The 10065-nt window shown below is 53.7% G+C and overlaps 1 protein-coding gene across 6 annotated transcripts in view; it reads right to left on the minus strand.

The window, feature by feature from the left end:
• The window catches only part of PLB1 (phospholipase B1), a 178542-nt gene extending 169331 nt beyond the window's left edge, over positions 1–9211 (minus strand). For 2 of the 6 annotated variants that reach the window (XR_003434109.1, XM_027113507.1), the window contains exon 1: positions 1370–2180. The gene's annotated coding sequence lies outside the window, so the exon portion shown is untranslated. Of the gene's footprint in view, positions 1–1369; positions 2181–2990; positions 3180–9144 lie in introns of those variants that run through there. The other 4 variants (XM_027113504.1, XM_027113503.1, XM_027113501.1 and 1 more) reach the window with 4 other exon arrangements.
• Between the last annotated feature and the right edge of the window lie 854 nt (positions 9212–10065).

Below are 10065 nucleotides of genomic sequence, written 5' to 3' on the forward strand. Positions count from 1 at the left end.
ATGAGTAAAGCCGCAGCCCTCAGAACATGTTTCCAGTCTTGGGTGAGTGTTCTGTTTGGGTTGAGTGTGGTAGGAAAACAGCGACAATACTCCCTCCCATTGGTGGAGCCCTTGTTTGCATGTGACAGCCCCATGAGATAAGGACCATCAAGTATTATTATCCCCAGTTTACAGATGAGATAACTGAGGTTCCAAGAGTTTAGCTTGCCTGAGGCCACACAGCTGGTAAATGGCAGAGCCTGATCTCAAACCCAGGGTTTTTGTTTTTTTTGAATTTTTGAATTTTATTTTATTTATTTTTTTATACAGCAGGTTCTTATTAGTTATCCATTTTATACATATTAGTGTATATATGTCAATCCCAATCTCCTAAAAACCCAGGGTTTTTTGCTCCAGACCCAATGCTTGTGTGTTGCTGGTTGTGCAAAGCCCTGCAGGTGGGCTGGAGAAGGAAGCCTTCTGTTAGAGCCAGGGCCCCGAGGACAGAAAAGGCGCAGAGACTGCTGCAACTGAGCCTGCGCTGCTGCCAGCTGGGCCCACTGGCTGGGGGATAGGGGTTCCGGGAGGGGGAGGACTGGGGGGGGGGGGGGGGGGAGGGGAGGGGGTGGGGGGAGGGGGAGGACTGGGGAGAGGATGAGTGAGGAGCAGGAGGACAGCAGGCAGAGCCAGATGCTCCCTCCACTCCAGCAGTGGCTGGGACCACTGGGTGAGAGGCTGGAGAGACCACTGGCCTCACATAGGCGCTCTGCCCCTCAGGTCCAGACATGCCCAGCTGCAAACAGGTCCTTCATGGGGCACAGATGGCAAGGATGTGGGCAAACTGGTTTGAGGAATACAAAAACCAGCTTAAAGCTTTCTTCCCTTTCCCACACAAGGCACCAGACCTGGCCCATCATCCCTATGCCAAGGAACTCTCCAGAATGGCGTCTGGCCAGCCCCCAAATCCGCCTGACTTCACCGAAGTCACTTATATGTCTCTTCAAATCATACACACACACAGAGCCACCCCAGAGCCCTGGCCCTGGAATTCTCCAAGCTGAGCCCGCTCGGGCCCTCCCCTCACCCCCACCTGTGGAAATCCTTTGCTCCCATCCTGCTTCCCTGCGCTGGGTCCCACCTGGTGCAGGGGTCACAGATGCCGGCCGCATTGCATCAGCCCACATCAGGGAGCCCCGTCACAAGTCCCTGAGGCCTTCCCCAGAAACCACGAGGCAGTGATGAGGAAATGGAGGGGGACGGGTGGGTCGGGGACGGTGGCGGCCCACCCACTGGCCTGTGTTTGTCAAGGAGGGCACGGAGCAAGCAGCAGAGTAGAGGTCATCGCGAACGCAAGCGCAAGGAGGGACGGACGGGGAGACTGAGGACCCACCTGAAAACCAGCGGGAAGAAGCGCCGTGTCAAAATGTCGTCCTCTTGCTGGAGGGGTGCTTTTCTTTCCAGACGCCGCAGCAAGATCCAAAATGGCCGGAGGGGGACGTCTCGGTTAATCACTGGCCGATGTGTGGGTCTGCTCTATCGGCCCCAAGGCCCGCGCTCCTGCTGCGTGCCAGGCTCCAGAGCCAGAGTCCTCCTTCCTGCTTCACAAGGAGACTTAGATGCCGCTTCCCCGACGCCCGGCTGCAGCAGGGCCCCCAGAGCTAGAGCAAACAGGTGATTACCACCACCCCGTGTAGCTGGTACTTGTTCATTGATGGCACGTTTCTTGATCACCTACTCTCCCACGCCGTGTGCTAACGAGGTTCTCATTTCCTTAATGGGACGCCTCCCAGAGATGGTTCTGGCGGCCACGACGGGGAGGGTGTGCTTCTGACCTGGGTGGGGTGATCAGACGCCCCGACTTGCCTGGGACAGTCCCATTTTATGTCTGTTGTCCTAGCCTCATTGTCCGCAGAGCCCCCTCTCACTCTCAGAGGCGTCCTGGTTTGGAAGATACATGATAGGTTTGTGGGGGGCCTGGCCCGGGGACTGGCTCAGGGGAGTTGTGTGTGATGTGCCTTGTTCCCAAGAGGGGCAACTGGACTGAGAGAGGCAGACACTAGAGGGCGCCGGTTAGCTGTACTTGGCCGGCCAAGTCCCCAGGCTGGGGCCCGGTTGGCTGCCAGGGGACAAGGCCTGTCTGAGGAGAGTCGCAGGCAGAGGCCGGCAGGTGGGGAACCAGTGCTCAGCAGAGCCCTAGCTGAGCCCTTTCCTGGCCTACACCCAGCCTGGCCCACCTCCTCCCAACCCCCCACCCCCCAACCCCCGCATCCAGCCAGCAGGGTGCCAGAGCAGTGCCTACGAGGGAAGACAGGTCCTGGCACTACCTCCCCTCCTCCATTTCAGCCTGGACAGGCCCCTGCCAGCCTCTCACCCCACCCCCGGGCTCTTGGGCGTGGCATGGCCCACCCTATGGCCCACCCTTGCTGGAGCCCTCAGGCCCCTGGGCCGGCTCTCCCGATGGTTTGTGGCTGGGCCTCAGATGGCCGTTCTGGAATGATAGCCAGGCCGGGTCCAAGGAAGCCTCACAGCCCCAGAGGGGTGAAGGTGGGTGGGGAGGTCAGGAGGTAGGATGTAGAAGGGACCCACTTTCTCTTCCTTAACCCGCCCTCCCCGGCCATGTGGACTCAGACGCAACACTGGGGTCTGGGCATCCTCTCCTGCGGAGAGCCCAAAAGCCTTGCTGGCCACGAAGAGCCGCTGCCCGCCGTCCTGACCGGGCCACTGCCCTGTCCACCCCACAACTGGACACAGCATTGGCCTCCAGGGAGGCAAACTCTCTGTTCCCGTTCTGCTCCCCAGCCCCCAGCCCCCGTGACTCCTCTCCAGCAGGTGAACCTGATATCACCGGGCGCCAAGCAGGAGAGAGCAGGCCGCACAGAAGCTGGGCTGAGGCCTGTTAGAACCTCACGTGCCGGCGTCCAGCAGGCTCGGGCCCGGGTTGCGGCTCTGATATCGGTAGCTGCGTGACGTTGGGCACGTTGTTTAACGTCACTAAGCCTCGGTTGACTCACCTAGAAAAGGTTATAAGAGCGTCTATTTCGCAAGGGTGGTGGGAGGAATAAACGCGGTAAGAACACAGAGCGCCTAGCTCAGTGCCTTGTACCCAAGCAGGCAGCGCCCACGGTGGAGGAGTCTCTGAGCAGCGCCGGCAGGGCCTTTCAGTCCCAGCCCAGCTTTCTTCCTGCAACAGGAGTCCTCGTCTGCAAGAGAAGAACAAAGATGGACCATACAACGTGTAATGGGACACGTGGTACGTGTAGAGGAATTTCCCATTCGACAGTGACATCATGGCTGCCTTAGTGCCAACAGCCTCAACCTCTTAAAGAATCTTTCATTCATTCGTTCATTTGTTCGTTCATGCATGAGTCCCAGATTATAACTGTTGTCCTGACGTAATGAGTAATAGCCTCCTTTCGCTCTTGAAGTGTCCCGGTTTGGATGATCAATGATATGCATCACCCTACCTAGTGTGCCAGGTTCTGTGCCTGGCGCTAGGGATTGAGAGAGAGAGGCTACATAAAGACACTGGGCCTGTAAAGCCTTGTATAGGGCTCACCAGCCAGTGAGGAGACAGACAAGGAGATGACTGGAGAAGTGTGAGAAGCGTGGGGCTAGAGATGTGTGGCCAGCTGGTGCCCCTCTGCCCCGTAAAACCCTCCCAAGAAGTACCCTTTGATTTATCTCTCCTTGGGTTCGTTTACTTTCACTTATTTACAAACCAACTTTTTGAGGTCAGTTCATGCCATACATTTTCCACCAGATACATGAAGTAGCAGGTCCTCTTATTCATTATAATATTATTTTTCTCCAGCCTCAGAAGCTGCCTTCTATTCAGATATTTGTGGTCTTCTGTTTTAAGAGTCACAAATATCCCATCTTCTCCTTCATGGTCCCATAAACATCGGTTTTCCAGAAGCAGGTACTAATTTAGTTTTTCATTCTCATGGAAAAGTATACAACTGGAAGATGGCAGTGATCTCGAGGCACACTCTGAAAGCCTAGTCCTCATAACTTAGGCCAGAAACACCTCCAAGACATTTAATGAAGTTGAGGGGAGTCTTGGGGAAAAGGAGGGAAGATGAGAGAAAAGGAGCGGGGGTGTACCCTGGGGTTGGCTGGGGGTCAGGGCTGGAGCGGTCACCTCTGGGCTCCTGCCTACTCATCTGAGTTGGGTTGGGGAAGGACAACTGCCCTCCCCAAGGGACCACAGGCAGCCAGGCATGAGTGTATGCGTGAGGGTGGTGCCCCCTCGCCACCCACACCAGAATCAGTGTTGAATGTGGAGGCTTTCAGGGTCCCAAACCTGCCAGGTTCCCACACACTGTGCCCATTCTCCTTGGCCCAGGTCTCATCAAACACCTTCCTCCTTCCCCCACCCACGCCTTTCAGGTTCCTACTCAGTTAACTCAAGGACACCAGGGTCCCACATTTGCTGCAGGGTCTCTGTGTGTGTCCAACGCGAGGTGCACCACAGGACTCATATCTGTCCCACCTTCTCACCTGGGGATGGATCTCAGGATTCTATCTCACCATTATCCAAGAGTGTAACTGGGTGAAAACCATGGCTGTACCCGGCCAGCCGCACGGGGAGCATCACCTTATTTAGATGTGCTGCCCCCAGGGGAGGAAGGAAAGGAAGGAGGAAGAGGGAGATGAAAAGCAAATAGGACCAAAAGGAGAAGAAAGAAGAAGGCATGGGTGATTCTGAGAATCAGGGGCAACTAGTGATGTCATCAGAAGGACTGTTTCACCTGGGTCAGTGGGAGGGGGCATGGTGACTCATTTATGAGACTTGCCCCCATATCCCGGAGAAGCCATTCATTTAGCAAGTCATCAAGTCTTTCAGCACATGTTTATTGAGCTGTTACCGTGTTTCAAGCACTGGACTAGGCACAGGGGAGGGAGAGAGAACTGACAAGACACAGGGAGCTTGTGGCCTAGAAGGGAAAGACAGTTCCACTGCAGAGTGTAGGTGTGCCGGGGGCAGAGGGAGATGTGGCCGGAGGCCAGGGGGCTCGGTGCCATTCAGAGGGAGTGGCAGGAAAGACTGCCCCCCAGGAGGGAAGGAGAGGGTGGGGAGGGGACTCTGTGATACGTGCTGTGGGAGGAGTAGGCAGACGCCCGATGGAGGCGGGGGAGGGGAGTTTCAGGCAGAGGAAGGAGCATCGTGCTAGAAGGCACGGAGGTTTCAGGGTGGAGGGAGACTTGGGGAACTGTAAGAGGATCCTGAAAGGGTGCAGGAGAAGGTGGCAAGAAATGAGGTTGAAGAGCTAGGGAGAGCCGATCCTGAAGGAGCTGAGATGCTCTTTCCAGGCAGTGAGGCCCCCCGAAGGTATAAACCCAGGAGAGCGTGCTCAGATCCCCTCCTGGGAGAGGAGACCCTTCGTCTAATGTGGGCAAGTAACTCTGACAGCTGGGTGACCAGCTCGCTCACAGAGAGACGGGCCCCAGTATGGAGTTCTCACGGGAGTCTGGCCTGCACTGGAGGTCTCATCACACATCGCCCCATGCCACCGTCCAGTGATCCTCGGAGGTAGATCGATTTCCCCAGTGGACGGATATAAAGGCTGAGGTGCCGTAGGCATTGAAGCTTGCCCACATCACACAGCCAATAAATGGCAGAGCCAAGATCAGAAGCCAGGTTGTCTAAGCTCTTAACTGCTTCCAAACTCTACCATCCCTAGGCCTCCCTAGGACCTCCTGCTTGAACTCACTTTCCATGATTTTTCACAGCTCTTCCTCAGCCACGGCCAGTTTCATGGGATTCTCTTGAAAAAACAGCCAGGCTTCACCACGATGTGTGGCCCACCCTGGCTCGACCTTCTCACCCATGCCCCATCTTGTCCCATCATAGGACCTGGAGCCCTGGTTCCCTGAGTCAGGGGCTGAGGGGTCCTAGCTGTGTGGACCCCATACTCTCTCCCTGTCCCAAACCTCTACATCTCTGGGGAAGCTACCAGGACTCCCTCCTGGGGGAGCTGGAGCCAGGTCATCCTGTAGGCCACGGCCCACCAAGATGACTAGGGCTCCCAGGAGGGACCCTCACCCCAGAATTGCCTTTTGCAAATAGGAGACTTGGGTGAGAACCACGAGGACAGGCCCCGGCGTGACCAATAGCAACATCAGACCTCGCCCAAGCCCATGGTGGTTCCTGTTCTGCACAGAAGGAAGGAAAGACCTTTTCCACCTGGCCTAGGGTCCCAACACTGTCCATCTTTCCTGGCTGGCGATAAATTCCCAAACATGTTTTTGCCTTTCCCTCTAAAATGTAATCTTGGGTCTATTTCAAGGGAAACGCTACTCTGTCTGCTTCTGATTCATACTCACTGAGCTCATCAAAACCAGAATTATTTGGTAATCCCTGCTGGGCTTACTGGATGCCCTCTGGGATCTGTAAAAATCTCTGTTCCTCAGAAACAGGAAGTTTCAACAGAAGGACAGATGCCGGTTGCAAAAGTCAAAATTTGAATCCTCTCTGCCTACTGGAGAGGCACTTTCCTTCTTTCTGCCCATCCACAGACGTGGATTCTGTGCCTACTGTGTGCGGAACGCAGAGATGATCTTTAAAAGGGGCTCTGAATTAATTCCTTAGAGCTGCCGTAACAAAGTATTACAGATGGGGTGGCTTAAACAGAAATTTATTTTCTCACAATTCTGGAGGCAGGAAGTCCAAGATCACGGGGTCTTCAGGCTAGTTTCTTCTGAACCCTCTCGCCTTGGCTTGCAGATAGCCGCTTTCTCCCTGTGTCTTCACATGGTCTGCCCTCTGTGTGTGTCTGTGTCCCGATCTCCTCTTCTTAGAAGGACACCGGTCACATTGGATTAGAGCCCACCCGTATGACCTCATTTTAACTTAATTACCTATTTAAAGACCCTGTCTCCAAATTCAATCATGTTAGGAATTCAACATATGAATTTGGGGGGACACAATTCCGCTGATAAGAGGCTCTGATCTCAAGAAGTCATTATCCTGTGACAACGGCTTTTTCTTTGATCTCGATCTGAGGTTAGGCCCTGAGATGAGGTGGTTTAGAATATATTTCCTGAGCTGTTGTAGACTTTCTAAGGCAGGGTGACTCGATAGACTAGGCACTGAGCTGTCAGATCCGGATTCAAATTTTGCCTCTTTCGCTTACTAGTTGGATGATGTAGCCCAAGTTACATAAGCTCTGAACCCTCAGTTTCTCACCCGTATAATGAGGATCATACTGCCTGCCTCACAGGGAGTTTTTGTGAGGATCCAAAAAGATAATACGTGTAAAACATAGCACAACGTCCGGGAACATAGTAGCTGCTCACCAAGGGGGAGTTCCCTTTCCAGGTGTATTTCCTGCAGGGTTTCCGCTTCCAGGGAATTAAGGATGTATTCCATCCATCCTCTGGGGAGGAGCGTGCCGGGAAACATAAGAAACTCAGGTACAGGGTTAAGATGTCAGCTTCCTCAGCCAATCCACAGCCCAAATGCCTGACCACCGTTTGGGCCAGAAGAACCCTTCCTTGGTCACCTCTTATAGTCTGGGCTGATTGGCTCACCAACTCTCCAACCTACATGTGGTCTCCTGGCTTTTCCACCTGTTACTACCTCAGAAAATATTCTACCCTGAAGGCAGCCAAGCCCCAGAGCAGGAAGAGGCAAAAAGAATCTGAACTTGAACTTCACCGGGAGCACCCGCTGCCGGGACCTCTGGGAGAATGTGACGTAGGCAAGGGTGGGGATGGCTGTCGGGTCCGGGCTGAGCCCAGCTGTGGAGAGCTGGTCTGGCAGAGAAAACAAGTCCAGAGGCTGGCAAAGACCAGACCTCACAGTCCAGAGACGTAGGTGCTGGACTAGTCTAGGGACCCGGGTTCTAATGCCAGCTCTGATAGTTCCCAGTGGTGGGCAATTCACATGACCTCTCTGAGCTTCAGTTCCCCTCAGAGAGACAAATGGGATAATGTGTTAGAAAAAATCGAGTTCATATTTTATCAACAAGTCTAAAAGGTACCCTATTGGCATCTCTGGGCTACCACACTTCCCCAGCTGCCTAGGGATGAAGGAAGAAGTCCTTGTTGCTTTGGTTTCCAGTTTCCTTAAACTGCCAGCATTCTACACACACACACACACACACACACACACACACACCACTTTGCAGCAGATTAAGGATGCATTACTTCTCAAAAAGAGTAGCATTTCCAGCTCTGGAATAAGAGAGATGAGGGCTCATTCTGGGCCACATTGCCTCTTCAACATCATCCCCACCCCCACCCCTGCACAAGTGTGAGTCCTCTCCCCTTCGCCCTCCCTCCCTGAATTACTCATACTCCTGGAAACATGACTGATGACTTCGGGATGAGTAAGAGGCCCATGAGCGTCAACTGCTGGGAGGGTGAATGAGTTCAATACTCCCTCGAGCAGGGCCACTTAGACATGTGCCAGGAGTCCTGCTGGGGGAAGGGGCCACAGGGCCCTGGACAGGAGCTAGCCTTTACTCAGCAATGAGCTAGAAGGCCTTTTACCCCTTCTCCCTTCTGCCGACCACTGGGTGCCCATGGCCTTCTCAGCAGGAGGTGACGGCCCACACCCCTTTCTGGGCAGTGGGTGCAGGGCCTCTCAGTGAGCTCCAGGACACTGCATTTCTCTGACCCAAGCACCCCTGGCCTCACCCCAGCACAGCCAGGCCCAGGGCAACCCTGAACTTGGCAGCCCAGCCTTGGCTGCTTTGAAAGGGCCCTAATCCAGGGCTCAACCTGCAGGGTGCGTATGTGGAGCGGGTGTGTGTGTTTATACGCTCCTGTACACCCTAATCCACAGTGCCAGTTGAGCAAATAGTTTTGGTCTGTTTTCCATTTTCCACGTGTCCCATTTCTGAACATTTGGTGGAAATGAGATCCCAGCAAAGGGAGGTATTAATTCAATGTGTTTTGAAGTGTTTATTTTACATGCTTGGATAAGCAAAACAACATGCAAACTAGATTGTCCTGCACTTAATACACAGAGCTGAAGCATCAGTTTCTCCATACCTACAATGGGTGTAGTCAGGACACAGATGGCGTGGAAAATAACACCAGGACTGGGAAGCATGAGGCAGCCCTACCTCAACGTTCTCTGCAACCAGGAAAAGACAGTGTCCTCACTCTGAGTCTCAGCTCCCCAGACAGTCCCTCCGTGTAGGAAACGGGGCTCACCTCCAAGCTTCGCTCCGTGAGGATCTTGAGGTGTATTCTGGGACCCAGCATGATGTCCTTTGAATTGCTAAAGACAAGAGGGATGCATTAAGCGGAAGGACTTTATGAAGGTGTTTCGGGACAGAGGCACTAGATCGCAGAAGAACATGTTAGGAGGATGAATTGTTTGATGGCATTTTGAGATACAAAACGCAGGGGCTGAAACATTAGTGAGGCAGGAAAACGGCCTGGCCGGGGAGCCCCCTGATTCCTCCCCACCAGCACTTCTCCCAGCGGAAAGGAGGGCTCCTCTCCCCCATCTTCACTGTTTACTATCGTTAGCCTCAGTCATTTAAATGTAGTTTGTTAGAAGTTCCATATAAAGCAGAATAAATCGTAAGCAATAAACTCAGGTGTTTTAGGATCTTTCTTTCCTTCCCTATAACTCAGCTGAAACCCCTTGCTACCAGAGTAGCAGGACATTAATCACAGTCAATTCATGATCCTTTCCCCCTTTTCTTAGGGTCAGGGCAGATCTTCTGGGAGGTTCACAGGGAACCAAAGCACCGGGGTACACTTCCATCCCTCTGTCGGGATGGCTGCTGTGCTGATCCACAGCCTGTTCAGGACACAGCTCTTCCCCAGGGCCACAGTGAGGGTCCAGGATTCATTCTGCTGCCCTGGACCATCAGAGACAGGGGAGGTTCTGCAAGGGTTCCCCTGCCTCCCTGAGATCCTAACCCCGACGTAGGGGTGCATGGTTGCTCTAATTCCTTCCACCCGTCCTAGGGTGGGTTATCTTGTCTTAGAAGTGTTGTTGACTAGAAGCTGAGGGGCGGGCTACTCTTTATCACGTTGTGTTCCCCAAATGTTACGTCTCTATTCCTCTGAGGACTTGGGCTTTCAAAACCAAAGCAGGAAATCTCCCTTTTGTGTCTGCCC

The sequence above is a fragment of the Aethalodelphis obliquidens genome, unplaced genomic scaffold, assembly GCF_003676395.1.
Source record: "Aethalodelphis obliquidens isolate GAN/ISIS:26980383/991018 unplaced genomic scaffold, ASM367639v1 scaffold12, whole genome shotgun sequence".
NCBI lineage: Eukaryota > Metazoa > Chordata > Mammalia > Artiodactyla > Delphinidae > Aethalodelphis > Aethalodelphis obliquidens.